Source organism: Mastigoproctus giganteus, chromosome 10 (genome assembly GCF_048544385.1).
Source record: "Mastigoproctus giganteus isolate SK-2022 chromosome 10, ASM4854438v1, whole genome shotgun sequence".
Taxonomy (NCBI): domain Eukaryota; kingdom Metazoa; phylum Arthropoda; class Arachnida; order Uropygi; family Thelyphonidae; genus Mastigoproctus; species Mastigoproctus giganteus.
In genome coordinates, this window is record NC_143584.1 from 181,562,441 (window position 1) to 181,581,865 (window position 19,425).

Here is a 19,425-nt window from a genome sequence, read left to right on the forward strand (position 1 = left end):
AAAACCCAAAGGCTGCTTAAAAAATCCTAAGTTAAAAGAAAAATCATTTCTCTTAGCCTTGAAATAGAAATTAGCCTGAGTAGCAAAACGAATAACTTATTACAAAATATCATACATTCGATAATTCAGTCATTTCTATAAAGTTGAAGTACGTTTGTTAAAAACATTGTGCTTCGTTTTCGTCTAAGAGAATGATACAGAATCATTCATATCGGCACGAATTTGGGGTTTAAAAAAGAAGCAATGCTACGCGACAATGGTTTGGAGTTGCACTCTGCCAAATAAATTATAAAAACACAAGATACCTGTGAATGGTACACTTGTTCCCCGAAGTACAACGACATGATTTCAGTTAGCCTTGCGGCAACTGACGATTTCGGCAAGGTCACGGATCAATGGTTGAAAGAGTCCTGTGTTCTCACGGCTGAGGATCAAAACGCAAACACTAACCAGGTGTAAGTTACAAACTCTAATGTGCGCGCGCTAGTGATGAGGGAGTGGATATCACGTGACAGCCGCTTATGAGAAGCAAAGGGCACGTGCTTCTACTGGTCAGGAATGTAACTACATCTGCTGAAACCTGCTGGTGACGTGTGCCGCCAACGGGCACGCATGCCTAGAAATCCGGTGAAGCCAGTAGCTGAACGATTGCACATAGCTGGCTTCACGTGTCTGGAGTGGTAGTTTGAAGGAAGGGTGGGGGAGGGGGGGTTGATAGCAGAAAATGTGGGCGGACGAAGATAACCGAGCCAGGGGAACGCTGATAAACACCAACTATACTGATCGGAATATTAATATCACCCAAACCTGTAGAAAATGTACACAGCACGAAAACCATGCATCTCTATGCTACAGTCCTATTTTTCATGCACTGCAATAATCCGAAGTTCCATGTGTGTTTATAGTAAAGGTCAAGAGACGGCTCGCGTACTTTGTACGACTGCTGTAACACAAGGCGTGCACTGCCAATATGTGCAACTATTTGTCATTTATGACCTTCGTGAAAAATCTAAAGGCACGTAAAATTCCCAGAAATCCCTAGTATAAGGCTATAACCAACCAAAAATATCTATCAACAAGGGGAAGTTTCTGGTGACAAGCGCTATCGAGCAAGATATTATTCTTTATAACAAAAGGCTACTATCAACGAATCACTGTTATCAAAATATAAGCGGGGGAGTGGGAAAACAAGTCAAATGGTATTTATCAGCAGCCAAATTATCAGATTGTTAGTAAACACATACGTTTGACTTGCATCAATGAGGCTCAATCTTTGTCATCTCCTGAATTGCAAAGTTGAGTCCCATTTCAAATTCATAATTCTGCTCAATGGATGAAACCATTTTCAACTCTGATTTTATCTACATTTAACTCATACTACATTTAACTCAATTTAACATATATAAAGACTGCGCTATTTCATTAATAATATTATTATTGAAGTAAATAAATACAGAGGCAATTTTCACTGTTTTGGGAATTTTTGGTGCATTGACAACTGAGTACAGTTTAAGTGATCTTTATAGTACTGTAAAGTGTATATGAGCTTCCGTAGCCGAGTGGTCAGGAGCGGGAGTACAGTAGCACACGCTCCTTGAGTAGACCGGGGTTCAAGCCCCTGACTGCTGAATACGGTCGATCTGCCAACCCGCACTGGACCAGCGTGGCAGATTATGGTCCATTTCCCTCAGCATGAATTGTTGAGGAGGCTTCCATCCTGCAGTGGGTTGATAATGGCTGCACTTTTTTACAGTGTATATAACATCCGTACAAGAGGGTGTTCACGAGACGATTTACACGTTGTGCGAGTTGAAAATACAGGAATAATTCAAATCACATTGGGTTTCGAAAATTGTACAACCTATCATGGACGTGACTGCGAATATCGCTCTCTCTCGAGAGTCCCATTTTAGACCTCCACTCCACATTCTAGAATATAATTATGGTACCTTTTTGTTTACAAGGCTATCTTATTCAGGCGCGCGGGTGCATAAGTACACGTGCCTTGAGTGACCGGGGTTCAAGCCCGTGACTGCTGAATACGGTGCTGTCTCTTGTATTCTGTCTATCTTGTGAACTACTCTGACCGTTTTGGTCGTCCTGAAGTATAAACAGAAAATTTATTTATTTTATTTATAACAGATTTAACATTACTTATTGAAATTATTTCATAGTACTGAGACCGAAAATCATCCCTAATTTCTTCCGAGGCGTAGCTAAGTTACATAGCGTCCGGTAGCAGTGCAATATTTACATCGTGTAAATTATTTAAAAACAAAAATCATTACTGTTTTACCTCTGCGAATAAAACAATGTCACACGAGAGATTAAAAGAATAATCAATGTATTCACCTTTACTAAAAGAAACATTGACAGATTCTATAAACTACAAAAAACTAAAGATTCATTTTTCCTGGCCTTTGATGACGCAGTTTGGTCAATAACGTCACTAAAATCAATATTCTGTATAAGTTTTTTCTACACTTAGTAGGGTCAGTCACAAAGTCGATCTTTCCTTACCGAGGCTCTTAGAGAGGAAAGAATTAACTTTTAACTCATGGCGCCCCGCAGACCGGCGTCCGGTTACAAACACCCCCTACCCAATTGCTATAGCACTATTCAAAGCAAACTATTTAGCTAGGGACGCTAAAAAACACCATATTTATTTCACTCTTAACATTTAAGTTACTGTGTATTTATTATAATATCATCGACATGCTTCTTGACACCTCAGTATTAAGTTCCAACTATCCCACAGATAGTTTGAAATTTAATTTTTAAGTAAATAAATAGCAAAAGCCACAGTACAGCTATCACTACACAATAGTAAACAGCACTTCTCCGGTGGCAGCTGTACATGAAATATGCAAATAACAGAAAACAGTTCTGCAATATGGCAAATTCATTCATACTTTACACTTTCATAGGCTGATCCAAGTTAGTCTCCTTTATACTTTTCTTATCGAGATAGGGAAGTGTTCTTTATTTGTAGTGCAAATTAGACAAGTTGTGGAAGTGAAGAGGGCTCCGTATTTGTCATTCCAAAATTCATTAAGTGGTCCGGCCACTAGGCACGGTTCCCTCTAAGCTGCGCGCGTGCGCGGCCGCGCACTGATTTCTATGAAGTTTCACAGGTGCTTTTACTTCCCGCACACACAGCCGATATACATGGCGACAGGAGTATTACTGGAAGAATGGATATAGGAAGGGGTGATAGTTCATGCCATAAGATTCGCTATTGCAACTCACATGTTACTTATCTATCAGAAAAGGTGAGGAGACGCCTCCGTAGCCAGGTGGAAAGGAGCAGCAGTGCGTAGCACGCTTCTTGATTAGACCGGGGTTCGAGCCCGTGACCACCAAATACGGAGGATGCGGAAAGGTCAAGGGAATGACCACCGCATATTCCTGGAGCAATATGGCCTTAGTTGCTAATGCTCCTGAAAACCAAATAACAAACAGAAGGTGAGGAAATTTATTGGGATGATTACTCGAATCACTAGGGTTGGCTGGGGAATAAAAGGTAAGGCGCTGAACTAGCTATATGAATGTGTATTTATCCCCATGGTAACGTATGGTGCACCAATTTGGTTTGAACGTGTAAGAGTATTTACTAGAAAGCTCAGTTCCATTCAAAGAGTAATGCTCCTTAGGATGTGCATGGCATGAAGAACTGTGTCGACCCCACCTTTGCAGATTGTGACTGGAAAATTGCCTATTGATCTGCATTTATTGTATTGTGCATTGGCTTACTTCATCCGCCGTGGCATTCCCTGTTTTTTTCTGAATATACAGGTGGACATTTTGGCAGATCCCAGGAAGGAAAGGACAAGAATCTGGGTTGCTTTGGTAAAAGTCTGACAAGAGCGTTGGAGTGTTTGTGATAAAGGGCAGATTACACAAAAAAATTTTCCCAGATTTAAGAAATGCAGCCTCGATAAAATTCAAATGGTTTGCCCCAAACTTACAAGCTATGTTCTTATTAACTGGTCATGGTTCAATTAATTCAACTAAAGCATGATTTAGGAATTAATGAAAGATCTAGTTGCCATTGTGGCGAAAGAGAATCATGGGAACATTATGTACAACTATGAGAAGTACTGCGATCTACGAATTGAATTGGTATCTTGGGTTAGTAATCTCAATCTTATGGCAGAAGGCTGCGAGACAATTATAGTTGATAAACAGGAGAACTTCTTGGCTTTCCAACTGCAATATTTCTTAGGCGGAAGACTCTTCTGCATCTGGAAGCCTTGGATTTGTAATACGGTATAGTGTATGCCGAATTACCTAGAATTCTGTAAAATCGTGGAGGCTTGAGTCTGCTATATCCACTGCAACTCCAGCTCCTTGTGCTGCTGGCTTTCCAACAGACTGTGAACAGATGCAGGGCTTTCCAACAGACTGTGAACAGATGCAGATCTTTCCAATGAAGTTTGGACTTTGTCTGAAATTTAATTATATGTATATTTTATTTTTTATGTAATTTGATTATTTTTAAATTTGTTCATATCAATCTTTTTTGGTCATGGCAGGTTTTTTCCCTCCCTGTACTTGGGAAAACAGGAGAGGGAGTATATAAGAGTACTGCTAAATTATGTGTAACTGACAGCGGGGTTGCCATTGGTTGGCTGGGACCGCTGTCAGTTCCACATAATTTAGCAGTGCATATTTACTAATGCATAGTGAAAAGTTACTAGTGTTGGTTTTTATTTATACGAAAAAAATTATTACATTGCCAATATATAAAGGACTGTGGCGGTTGTAGTTTATATTGTATGTTTTTAAATATTTAAGGATTGGCTTTTAAAACAAATTGATGCTGAAATTCCATCAAACAAAAAGCAAAGCCTAAAACTAAGAGATATTTTTCAATACAATGAAGAAAATGGTGTCGTCTTGAGTACTTTTTGTGCAGAAGCAAATGTCGCAGGAGAATTTAGTACAGGAAGAAAATGGGAAGAATGGAAACTAGATTATTTAAAACGGCATCTAAGTCAGAAGATACAAAATAGACGCAGTTACCAAGTTACGTAATCTGAAAAAAGGTGGAATTAAGTATTTTGACGGAAACTGTAGAAGTACGTAACATAAAAGAGGAAAGAAGTGAACGATTGAAATCAAATTTTGATACGGTTAAGGTTTTAATTAATGATGCGATATTAGCCATAAAAATTAATGCACCAATGAACTCTGTACAAGGCATTCATGAACACATGGAAAATTGTAGATATACCTAAAAACTGGAGAAGCAAAAATTATTTGAATTTGTTGATATTCATAAAAAAGGGTCCAGGATATTCATAAAAAATATCCTGAACGAAGTAAGAGAATCTACTTTCCACACGTTAATTGTAGACGAAAGTACTGATATTTCAGTACAGAAAGTATTAATTTTTTATTTTAAATTTAGAGTGAAAAATGAAACTTATTACAAAACAGTATTTGAAGGTATTTTGAAGCTTACAAACTGTGACAGTATGTCCATTTTAGAAAAAATAATTTTGTACAACGAATATAATCTTGATATTTAAAAGATGGTAAGGTTCACGTCAGATGGAGCAAGTGTTATGCCTGGAAGGAAAAAACGGAGTAGCAGCAATTCACAAAATGGAAATATTACATCTATCTGAACAACGCTGTGGTGGACACCGAGAAGATTTAGGATTGGACGACGCATGGAAAAATGTATCTATTATGCAAGATAGAGACGTTGCTTAGAACTGTATACACAATGTTTAGCAGATCTAGCATAAAAAAAGGAAAATTAGAACTAGCCCAGGTTACAGAACACGATGTTGTATCTTTTAGACCATTAAATGAAGTCAGATGGTTATACAGATATTTTGCAGTTGATGCTTTAGTAAAAAATTATGAAATATTAATCGAATATTGCAATGAGCAGATTAACGAATGTATGATCCTATTAGTAAATACTGTTTACAAAATTTGACAAATTCACAATATCATGTGGCATTAATTGCGCTCAATGATTTATTACGAGAGCTTGATTGGCTTTGCAAATACTGATCTATAAAAGTTGTTTAAACATTATTGATGCACATTAATAAGCTAAAATAAACAAATTAATAAGTCAATATCTTGGAAAAAATATTTTCTGGAGTGAAAATGTGAAAGAAGTATCAAAAATTCAAAGTGATGTTGACACTGCAGCTATAATTCACTTTATCAAACGAGTATGTGATCACTTAGATAATAGATTTCCTGATGATGAATTAAACGATTGGAAAGTATTTCATATTATTATTAGCTATATGGTGCAAGGAAGCCTGAGGCTTATGCTGCACCAGCCATAAAAAAATTCCCGAGTTACCCTGAGAGAGAGAGAGAGAGAGAGAGAGAGAGAGAAATGTAAAAAGGAATCACCAAGAAAGAGAAGAATGCTGATATCAGGACCCTGGGTGTGCCAAGTATTAATGCTATCACAAATGAAAGAAATAATTTTGACTTTGGGAAAGTTAATGTGATACGCCTTGCAAAAAAATATTCACGATTACAAATAACGAAAGTGATGTTATTTCTAAAATATCAGAAGAATATTCGGAATTAATTTATAATTGAGAAAAAACTAAAACATTAAAACTTTCAGTGACACTTTAAATTTCGTACTTACAAATTTAGAGTTTTGTAACATATCCATTCTCTATGATGATAGAGAATGGATATGTTACATTTCAAGCATCAAGTGCAGACTGCGAGCGAGGATTTAGCACTATGAATTCAATTAAAACAAAAATCGAAATAGAATACATGAAGATCATTTAAGTGACCTTAGGAGAATCAAATTGCATTTAACTAATGGCGCAACAATAAACGTGGATGATTTCTAAAAAGTATAGACTTCTACAAAGAACAGAAGAGAAAAATTCAAAGAAAAATAAACTGTAAAGTGTAAATTTATTGTTAACATTTTTTTTATTATTATGTATGTCCCTACTTATAATTAAAACAATTTGTAAAAATATTGCACATATTTAATCTTGTCTGAAAATGTTTTACTCAGGTGCATTTCTGCACCGCGCAGCTATAAGAAAAATTAGAGGGAACATTGCCACTAGGCTGTCGGTTTCGCGAATTAGTGCTGTAAAGATTTGGGCCAATTTAGTAGCTAAACTGCCACCTCTGAGGGGAAAATGGGCCAGGATGATCAAAAACTAGTTGGTAACTTAGGTGCAAGCAATGTGACATTTGCAAAAATCCTTTTATCATAGCAAAGTTTTAGCATACGATGTTTGTAGCCTGTATGTCACTCCTGGTAACTAAAACTAGCCTTTTTTCATGCGCACCCCCACGCAAGAGAACTGGTCATTCGCGACCCTACAAAAATGAGGAGCGGGGAATTCCATAATAGATGCACGATTTTATTCATTATATATAAATTCCTATAACACCTACATATTTAAAAAATAAAAACATCACATAACAAAAATATAATACAAGATACAAAGGGCAAACTTTACCTGAATGCTGAAGTATGAGAGTCTACTCAAGTCAGTTAATGTACTCAGTGCGTTATATTTCAGGCGGGTTAGCAAATACTGTATTAATATTCCATGATTAATAACAAAAAAAGCAACAGTTTTTATGCACAAACTAAGAACATTTCGATTTTGCGCATCCTTCACATTGCGGATGCGCAAAAAAACATCGGTGAACGACAATAAACATTATCCAGTATATATTATTTTGCCTTGTGATATGTATGAAAAATTAAAAAAAATAAAAAAATAATTGCAGAATTTCTGTTAATTCGAATTTAATGAAATATGTCAAGTCTAGACAAATCGTTCTAAAAAGAGCCAAATACATAAATTTAATGAAAATCAATCCACTCACAGTTGAGTTATTAAATGTGAACGGACAGTGTGAAGACAATAGCCGCTTTGCCCACAACTGCTAACGCTCTTGAAAAACAAACAAGTTTGTTCCCCAATTACATTTGTCATTTTGGCTGATTTCCAATGTAATGAACTATGTCACACCCAAAGTTCTACAGCAAAAACAAATTAGAAACCTAAACTTAGAAATATATTAGTCGATGATTATCAAACTTTATTTTAGATGACGATTTTCCATATTAAAAAAATAATTACAACCGCAGTTTTCGTTTTTAACCGTATTTTTATGTACACTATTTTTCATGTCCCTTATCAGCAGAGAAAGCCTATAAAACAAACTTCTCACTCAAGGCGAGGCGAAAAACAATTCAGAACCTTGAACTAAACAGCATAACTGTTACTGAACCGGTAACTGGAATAGTTATTATTTCAATGGCGCGATGAAAAATCATTAGAAACATAAATCGAGAATATCCAGTTTTTTTTAAACTAGGCTTGGCAATAATTTGAATATTGCATAATGCCTTCCCACATAATGCTACAAAATTGAAAATTATAAATATACAACCCTTGACTACCGCCTGCATGATAAATGAGTCAACTTCTTTCTCTTCATTAGGTATACTGTACATAAATATTGTAAATTATGTTCCAAATAAGTACAGCATACTAATCGCTGATAAGCTTTAGAACAGTGAAGTTTTACACTACCGTCTGTATGGACCAGCTGGATTATTTTATTATTTATATTTAATAAATACTGGAGGGCTGCGTTCGCTTCTTTTGATAAAATAAAATAAAAAGAAATGATTGCAGAATTTCTGTTAAGTCGAATTTAATGAAATATGTCAAGTCTAGACAAATCGTTCTAAAAGAGCCAAATACATAAATTTAATGAAAATCCATCCACTCACAGTTGAGTCATTAAATGTGAACGGACAGTGTGAAAACAATAGCCCACAACTGCGATACTGTGTGCCTCTTCCTCAGCTATGAACACATAAATACGTTACGATATCTATATAATATCGGTGTAGATACATCATAGAAAACTTTTATTTAAAGAAAAACTATGATCGTAGATTGAAAGGCATCATTTCATCTGTATCTCATATTGCGCTCATCCTTCACAACGAGTTACCAAGTATTGCACTACCCCGAATAAGTAACGCTTCACTAATGGAGAAAACTATTGTTATTTATTCTCGGTGGGTGCCACCACCCAGACGGACCGTTTCAAAGCTAGTTGGCTTTTCCTCGGTGGGCGCCTTTCACACTACGATCGTAGTTTTTCTTTAAGAGTTGTCTATGGTGCATTACATAGAATCTTAAAATGTTATGCCTTGTTGCATTTAGTTTATTTAAATAATAACGTTACATATTATAAAAATCAAGAATGGTACAGCGTGGTCGTGTTAGATAAACATAGCGCGTGACCACGCTTAAAGAGAAGCTTGTTTTACCACAGTAAAACAAGCTTCTGTTACGTATTACACATTACCCGCATCCCTCTTCTCCCATTGGCTGAATAAATATCATTAGGAGGAAAATTATTTTAATGTATAGAAAGAAATAAAAAAGGGGACTAAGCAACAAATATTCCAACGAGTGGCAGGAGGTCTAACCGCGATCTGCTAACAGAGAGACAAAATTAATGTTGGATTTTGATTTTAACTTAAAAATCGAAATCTTAATTTATTTTATTTTCCATGAAACCCCAAGCACGAGAGCTGTTAGAACCTATAGTACTTGGTGCATGGGTTGAAGATTGAGAAGATGAATGAAGATACGCGTTGACATAAGACTTGAATTTCTGTAGACTTATTTCCGGGAAATACATATAATGGGAAGTTGTTCAGAAAACGGAAGTTGAAGATATGAGGAAAAAGGTGATGAAGTTGGTTCTGTTGAGTCGGGAAGTAAAATGATTTTGACTGGTTGCGGCACGTATTGGACTGGCTTGAAAGAGGGAGCGGGAATTATAGAAGCCAATTCAGAAGAGCAGTGCCCATGGAAGTATCTATGGGCACTGCTCTTCCATGGGCAGTGCCCATGGAAGTATCTACAGGGTGTTTCAGTTAAACGTTTCAGAACTTCTAAGAGTGGTAGGGTACATCCTGACAACTCGAAATCATATAGCAATGTGGGGTCGGAAATGCTTTCCTGAAGCGGTGTTGTACACAGAAGCACCATAAAAAGAAAAGAAACCGTAAGTGAGAAATCGTTTTAATAATACATGAAAAGAAGCAAAAGGTACATGGATTAAAGTAAGTGTTCGAAGTTTCTTCCACGGGCTACAATACACGCCTCACATCTCCGACGCATGGACATCCGAACATTCTGGAATACTCCAGGCGAATTTCGAATTTCTTCGGCAGCTACTGCGATTCTTGCAACCAGCTCCTCAGCATTGTCAACAGGGGTGTCATAAACTAGCGATTTCATATGACCCCAGAAATAAAAATCAAGACATGATAGGTCGGGTGACCGAGCAGGCCAACGCACGGGACCACCATGTCCGATCCACTGTTGACCAAATGTGACATCCAGGTAGTTACGAACATCTCCGCTATAATGGGCAGGGGCTCCATCGTGTTGGAACCACATTGTCTGTTGCGTCGATGCAGAAATCTGTTCATCTCTCAAAAGTTGTGGCAATACTTGCTGCAGAAAGATCAAGTAGATAGGTCCGGTTAGACGACACGGTAACAGGTAAGGTCCGATGAGGTGATCTCCCATACTACCGGCCCATACATTGACCGAAAATCGAATCTGTGCTGCACGACGTCGTATTGCATGCGAGTTCTCTACCGCCCAGATATGGTCGTTATGCGTGTTGAAAATTCCTTCCCTTGTGAAGGATGCCTCATCGGAAAACAACACTTCAGCAGGAAAAAGGGGATTTGTAGCACATTTTCCAAGGTACCACTGTGCGAAAGCAATACGAGGTTGAAGAAACTTCGAACACTTACTTTAATCCATGTACCTTTTGCTTCTTTTCATGTATTATTAAAACGATTTCTCACTTACGGTCTCTTTTCTTTTTATGGTGCTTCTGTGTACAACACCGCTTCAGGAAAGCATTTCCGATCCCACATTGCTATATGATTTCGAGTTGTCAGGATGTACCCTACCCCTCTTAGAAGTTCTGAAACGTTTAACTGAAACACCCTGTATAGAAAAGGCATGTAGCAGAAACAGAACATCTATGAGACGGAGGATGGAGAGAATTTGTTAGAGATGAGTCATTAATTAACTAACTGCCCCCATTTTAATGGAATCCGAGAAAAAGGTTTTAGGAGCACCACCCGAGATGTGGGAACAATATTCCATGATAGGGAGGATTTGAGATTTGTACAGGGTGAATAGCTGTTTGAAAGAAAAGTAACGATGAAAACGAAAGAGAAAACCCAGTTTTTTAGTTGTAGAAGAAGCAACATTTGTGACGTGCTTATGATAAGGATAATCCCTAATAGAGATGTGATCTTGTCTAGAAATCTGATTATCATCGAATAAAAGCGTAGGAGCAGAAGAATCCTTTTTTTGCGAGATATAAGACAAAAGTTAAAGCAGCAGGCCAGATGAAGTTAAAAGTAATAGGTGAAAACCTCAGCGAATATCGCGAAATATGCAAAATAAATTAGTTGAGTTTTCCGACGTTGTAATTAGTGATATAAATTGGATTTCGGAAATCCGTGTACCTAACAACCGCATGATCTAGTATCTATTGAAACTGGCGCGCTGAGGTGGTTCATGTACCGAACTCTGCCCACAATCAGCCCAGATTTAAGCATTAACTACACAAGTATGTTCACCCATTTACAGGTTGGTTGTGCGGATTCAAATATTTGGAATAACTCAGAGAGAATCCCTACTCCCTCTGATGGAGATCGGCTAACTACAACCACAATTAAAGAGGTCCTTAGGTACTACTTCAGTGTTCGACAGAAACTCCTCTCCAAACAGTGAGAAATGGCAAACCAACCGTACTGTCATGGCAGACATGGTGCAAATGACAAACCATTCGTGTCACCCAAACACGCACAACACGTACAAAATGCAAGCAGATATCAGTGAAGCGCGTAGGTTGGGTGATTATTATTTCAACTGTCTTAAATTTTAATTTTCTCACGTGCTTAAACTGCGATTGTATTATTCTTAGACCAAACGAAAAACTAAAGTGAATTACTATATTTTTGTTATTTACAGTTTTTCAGCTGACTCAACACATTTATATACTATACAAAACAGGCAGAATAATACCAAAATTCGTACATGGCGAACAATGTGAGAGATGTGATAAAAACGCTATAGACCAATTACGAGACAGATGGTAAAGAAAGGGGAAGAGAAAACATGTGTAAGAAAAAAAAGGAGAGGATTTTAGGTGTAACATATACTCAAACTTATTTTTCTACTTTCATTAACAGAACTAATATTAAAAAAGAAATGCATGAAATATGTCTGAAGCAGGGAATCTTTGTTCGGTAAAATTTATAATGGAATTAAATAAGATCTTTTTTCCCACTTTATTCTACTATATATTGCAGAAATTATGTCCGGTGCTGACATACTTCTCATTTCCATCCTGATTTAATGTTTCAGATTTCAGTAATAGTAAGAGATTAAATAAGTTTAGTTTGCCACACGAAGTAAAAAAAAATCTTATCAGATGAAAAGCTTATAGCCAAATAATTTTAAAAATGCTTTGAATAAAACTGAAATTAGTGGATACTGAATAGTTTTGCTAGTTAAAATAAAACTAAGTGTTCCTAAACTTGTTATTAAGAAATATTATTTCTGGTAATTTTAACTTTCGGGGTGAAATCGAATAATATTTTCGAACTACAAGTATATTCCCATTTTTTTTTATATATAAATTTTTTTCGATAAACTGGTTTAGTGTTATTATCAGGACATTTCGTTAACGGGGTAAGACAGATTTTAATAGTGACAAATGGGCCTGGAGTACTGGGGTCCATAGTTTAACAGATATTTATTTAAAGTATACCCAGTAAAATAAAATAAAATAAAATATTTCCAGAAGCTTTCGGAACTCGTGTCCCTTTCTCAACTGACAGAATTTTTAAATACATTACAAGCAAACTGTGGCACGTTACTCATTCGTCATTGTTGTAGCACGGACGTGTGCTGCCTTGCGCCAGTGATCATCCATCAATAAAACGGTTGTCTCCAGGATTGGATGTATACGCATGCCTTTCTGGCGATTTAATGCCTTAGGGTTGTTCATTATGTTTAGTGACTCTAGCCATAGGCGGTGGCGAAAGTGTCGCGCGTGGTCCACTATCTCAAAGTCGCGCTTGGGGTCAAGATCGTGGTTGGTAGCCCAAAAATGTTCTGCAAGCGCGGACTGGTCAGTTTCGGCAAGCCGGATTGCTCTGTCGTGTTCCGTGAGGCGATCCTGGAGACGTCTCGATGTCTCACCTACGTAGCAACTGTTACAGGCCCTACAGGTGATACGGTACACTACATTGCTGCGTAAGACAGGTGTGACAGGGGTCTTCACACTGGAGACAAGTGAACGTAGGTTCCTACCTGGTAATTGTACACATTTTATGTTGTAACTTCTCAGGATCTTCGAGATACGTCCTGACACTCCTGGATAGTACGGAATGTAGGCGGATGATATGCCGACTTGCTTCGGAGGTCTTGGGTTGGAAGTAAGCTCTTGTGCCTGTAACAAGCATCTGTTTAGTACATGGGATGGATAACCGCATCTGGTTAAGTCCGCCTTCACACGGGAGATCTCGTTACGTCTAATTGTGTCGTCTAATTGTTACGTCTAATTGACCGCACCACCCATGTGGTGCGGTCAATTCACCAACTACGGGTCCGGCCACGCTCCAAGCCATCTCAATAGCACTGCCCGCACCCTGTTCTCCAGGGCCTGGAGCCATTCCAGCACCGACACAATTAGACGTAACGAGATCTCCCGTGTGAAGGCGGACTTAACCAGATGCGGTTATCCATCCCATGTACTAAACAGATGCTTGTTACAGGCACAAGAGCTTACTTCCAACCCAAGACCTCCGAAGCAAGTCGGCATATCATCCGCCTACATTCCGTACTATCCAGGAGTGTCAGGACGTATCTCGAAGATCCTGAGAAGTTACAACATAAAATGTGTACAATTACCAGGTAGGAACCTACGTTCACTTGTCTCCAGTGTGAAGACCCCTGTCACACCTGTCTTACGCAGCAATGTAGTGTACCGTATCACCTGTAGGGCCTGTAACAGTTGCTACGTAGGTGAGACATCGAGACGTCTCCAGGATCGCCTCACGGAACACGACAGAGCAATCCGGCTTGCCGAAACTGACCAGTCCGCGCTTGCAGAACATTTTTGGGCTACCAACCACGATCTTGACCCCAAGCGCGACTTTGAGATAGTGGACCACGCGCGACACTTTCGCCACCGCCTATGGCTAGAGTCACTAAACATAATGAACAACCCTAAGGCATTAAATCGCCAGAAAGGCATGCGTATACATCCAATCCTGGAGACAACCGTTTTATTGATGGATGATCACTGGCGCAAGGCAGCACACGTCCGTGCTACAACAATGACGAATGAGTAACGTGCCACAGTTTGCTTGTAATGTATTTAAAAATTCTGTCAGTTGAGAAAGGGACACGAGTTCCGAAAGCTTCTGGAAATATTTTATTTTATTTTATTTTACTGGGTATACTTTAAATAAATATCTGTTAAACAGATTTTAATATTAACCTGGAATGAGTTTGTTTCTACTACCCAGTATGCACTTAAAGCTATTCTCATTGAAATGAAATGTACATTATTCAGGATATGTACATGTTCATCAAGGTTGATTGCATCAATACAATACAGATGTCTTGTATTTATTATCATAAAAGTACTGGTACATAAGAGTACTGATATTTCAGAATTTTAAATCATTGGACCGAAAAGCGAAAAAATATGATGAATCAGAATGAAGAGGTTGTGGGGGGGGGAAACATAGAGGTAACCGAAAACAGCATTAAAAAGTTGACCTCGAATCCTTGTCCCTAGTACCGGACAATTAAATTTGTCCTAATCTACTAACAATTGTATAATTTTTTTTTTTTTTTTTTTAAACAGTATACGAAAATGTGACGAAACTACCTAATTGTTTAGGTAGTTTCGCCTACGCCGAAATTGTTTGCTTTATCTCCCTTCGTGTTTTTTTTTTTTTTTTTTTTTTTCCCTCAAACGTAAAGCGCTTAATTAGGCCTGAACTTTGTATCTTATTCAGTAAAACTACTGTATGCATGTGGGTTCTTTTATAAAACTTTTTTCCGTCACCTGATTATACAAAGTAATTTATGATGCAGAAAAGTTGGTATGCCGACTTCTATCTCAAAGTCATGATAAGATTCTTCACACCTCAGTAGTTTTCTGGTATTCATAATAAATGTTATCGCCAAGTCCCGGGAATGAACTTTGTCCCAAAAATCCAACAAAATTCAAAGGGCAGAAGCATTTCAGGGAAGCGATTCAGAAAGATCATGTTAGTTAATCACTTGGCAGATAACGGTTGCAAACAACCGCGAAATTGTTAGATGCAATTCCAGGCAGAAGTAAATTAGCGACTCTTATAGTTCAATTTTGGTTACAAGGTATGACTATGGAAACTGTCCCTTTATTGACTAAGGGTTTTCACACAAGGATTTACATGGCTTAAGGTACAGTACAAGTTATTCCTACTGCAATATTAAGTTAACTAATTGATTCTAAGCCGGTGGACAGCGAGCCATCAAGGGAACTCGAAAGGGGGAAAAGTCACACATGCCATAATAAATTAACATTGGAGGCAATATTTGGGGGGGGGGGGGCCCGTGCACAATCACACACGCAAAGCGGAGATTTCCACAAATCGATAGTTCAATCAATGTAAGCTCAAGAAACTAATGAACTGTGACCCGGTGAGTAAAACAAACATATGTTACTATTAGAATCTCTAAATGAATTGCAGCATATGAAATTATGTTCAAGCACATTTGAGCAAAATTAAAAAGAACAGAAATTACTAGTGGCGCCATCTGGTACTAAAATTTGCGATACCATTCGAACACAAAGGAGATAGAAATCGGAGTAGCTAGAATTGTACGGCAGCAAAGGTCTTTCATTACGTTGAATAAAAGGGTACGATGAAGGAAAAGATCAGGTAAAATAAAGCATTCATCACGACACCAAATAATTGGGTAGGGCAGCGATACGATAACAATGAATGCGCCTATAAGACGATTTCAATCAACTACAATGGCCCATAAGTACTTAAGTGGCGAACTGCAAGAGAACTAGTTTTGCAGCGATCGTAAAAACGTGTTCAATAGCTATTCAAATTAGGCTTTAAGTTTTCGAACTTGCTAATTTAATTGCTAGCAGAGCATTTAAAAAGTACTATAATTCACCAGTAATCTTGTCTTTGCGATTTTGGCAGTGATTTGCATGTACTGAAAAAATTAATTGAAAAATAAATATTGATAAGTTGACTGCCACACAAACGCAGCTGTGTAGCGATGGGTGGGGAAGCAATTCAACTTCCTTTCGTAGTCGTCTCCCACTTCAAGCCCTCCGTTATTGGTGACATCCTAATACAGGTCACGTGTCTTTTAGCTATACGACACGTAATCAATAAGCTAAAATATTCCAACACTTTTTGAAACACTTAGTACATAGCAGAGCGAAATTTTCCATATTTGGCCTGCAAAATATTTAGACTTACTATATGGATCTGATATTTGGACTATAAAGGAAAGGCAAAGGAAGAAATTGCTAGCTGTCGAGATCGATTTTTGGAGATCAGCCCGAAGATCTAAATTAGAAAGAGTTAGGAATGAAGACATAAGTAAATGGACAGAGGGAGTGAGAGAGGCTATGGAAAAGAGGAAACTGAAGAATGGAGACCAGAAAAAAAGTGGAGGAACAAAATTAAAATATAAAAAAAAAAAAATAATAAATAATAATAAATAAAAGTTAGATCGAGGATAACCGTTGATACAATGGAGAAATTCAAGGACTGCAAAAATATCTGCAAGAGTCTCCATAAGAATACAGGTTATTAGTAAATTAATAAGAGGTTATATAGTTATGTAATTGGATATTTTGGGTCTCTTTCAGCAACAGGAAGGCCCCCGCTTCGCTGAATTTTGGTACGATAGTTAAGCTTGTATATAGACTATTTTGTCAACGTAATCTGTATGTCAGCTTACGGACTCATTAATCACCGATTCATTTTGTAACTAAGTCAGCATTGCATGAAGTTATATTTATGTAAATATCTTTATGTAATTATCTTTGGTGTGTAAATCGTTCTGTACACTTTTTCTTGTTTGAAAAACCTTGGGGTGTATATTCGCAACGCTGGGTCTCTTATTGTTACTAATTCGCTGATCACGTGAGAGACAGATCATTTTATAATAAAAAAAAAAAAAATGAAGCAAAGAAAGCATGTCCAAGCTAGCGATTCAAAACTGACAAGCGGCTCTGAACTGTAATGCTAAATAGTTCCAATTTTCGATAGAAACTGAGGGAAAAAAAAAAGTTCTGTGGGATGAATCTGAACGATGTTTCACTTTCATCTTACCAACAAACCACGTACAAACAGCAAAGGAAAACAGAAATGCTCGTTATACTAAACAATAGAATCAAACGACAAAAGCAAACCTTGAATCTTGCTATCCGTTTACCCGCGCACAATTGTGACTTGACGTGCTTTCGATCGCAGGCACTGATAATTATACTTCCAACGAAGTCGAACTGATTACGAGGAAAAGGTACTGAACCACGTCACAGTTTATTCATGCCTAATTACGTGTCTGATGGAATTCTAAAACAGGTGGCTAATAGATGGATAGTTATGTAGGTGTGTACTGACTTCAGTTTCATTATCCAGTCCTTTTTTTTTTTTTTATTCGTTTTAATTCTTATGTTATTAATAAGCATTTCACGTGCACTGTTTGAATACGTGCCTGCCTTTCACATTCCTAATTCTTGTTTCACCATAACTTTGGTCGGCTTTAATAATGAATCCTACCGAGTTCTTCAAAAAGTACTGAAGTATGAAAAATGACGAAAACAAAAATTTGAAAGCCAAAGCGAAAAGTTGATTCAAGAATAATCTTTTAGCAGGTGAAGGCCAAATCAATTTTAGTCTCCGATATAACTTTTTATTCCAATCTAAGTTTCTTGGGTATCACGATTACCATCAGTCCATTGTTTTGGTCTCAGGACCAAAACATACTGGGCTACCTAATATTATAATTAGGTAAGCCAGCTACACTTCGGTATCCTCAATACCTCTATCGTCGCCCTAGAAGGATGCCCATATTCCAGTTAACACCGATTCATGTTCTGTGCACGTGCCGCTTCCTTTCAAGCCGAACCCGCAGCTTGATTGATTTTACTGGCTCAAAAACGACTATGGTTATACTGCGCCAGGAAAAAGTTAATACAGAACCGAACCCTCAGCAGCTACTACGCCCATCTACCTACTCCTAAGTCGCGGGCTCTTAGCCCTCTCCATTCATGTGGCTTTCAATTAATATTTAAGTCCAAATATCTGCCTACCTTAGCGTTTTAACTCAGAATTGGGCAAGTGTATAGCATGATTTGCTTCCATTTTTGTCGAATTCCGAGGTCCACTCATTGTTTGAATTTTTCTGTTCAATTTTATGATTTTGCCGATCATGTCTTTTCCACTCCTGATTTTAAATGTTTTTTGGTCCATAGTTTTCAAAGGAAATTGGTCATTAGTGGATGTCCAATTTCCTTTGTGTATATTCAAATCTTACGTCCGTCCATGGACAACTGTTTTTGTTGTTGTTCATTCAACTGATTTTTAATTAACTGTTGGTTATATTGCCTGCCACAAATATTTTGTCTACAGGTATTTATTTTTCTCTTCAAGCACACAAAACTAAACTCGAAAGTAACTTGCTGATATAGTATTTCATACTTCCATTACAAATTATGCCTGGCTAGCAGTTTCATAACGCAGAAAATAAATTTACGACTTTAAAATTCAATTATCGGATATTTCCTACAAAACCACGCTCATCGATTCCTGCCTCAGTCGCTATTTTGTGATAGAGCACTTAATGTTAAAAATGGACCTTATGAAAATTGCATAGTACTGTATTCTATACAGAACCAAAAAAAAAAAGTACAAAAGCTCGATAAATATTTTCCCTTCAGTTAATTAGCAATGGAACATTTCTGGAAGTATGAGGTCCGCACTTATCTAGTTACACTATCATATATTTAACAAACTAGGTTTTACTGCAAACCGAAATATGCACTTCCTGAAAAGTTGCAATTGTAGAACGAACAGCTATCTAGCAATGACCTTGCACGCCAACGGTGATAGCTTTAATATCAAAGCAAACACAGAGACCACAATTCAGAACACGAACAATGGACAAGGTGCAGCAATTAAAACACTTTTTTTTTTTTTACCTACCCAATAAGTAAATAGCTTCGTGACATTTTGAATGGCTAACGAGATCGAGCCCTACCGTTTTCACTTGCCAGTTTTATTTTCCT

At 37.5% G+C, this 19,425-nt stretch overlaps 1 protein-coding gene across 6 annotated transcripts in view; it reads right to left on the minus strand.

Moving 5' to 3' along the window:
• LOC150079593 (uncharacterized) overlaps positions 1-19,425 on the minus strand; it is a 282,770-nt gene that overhangs the window by 75,616 nt on the left and 187,729 nt on the right. Inside the window, exon 1 of one of the 6 annotated variants that reach the window (XM_090382786.1) lies at positions 306-436. The exons of the other annotated variants lie outside the window; for them this stretch is intronic. The gene's annotated coding sequence lies outside the window, so the exon portion shown is untranslated. Of the gene's footprint in view, positions 1-305; positions 437-19,425 lie in introns of those variants that run through there. 6 annotated transcript variants of the gene reach the window in all.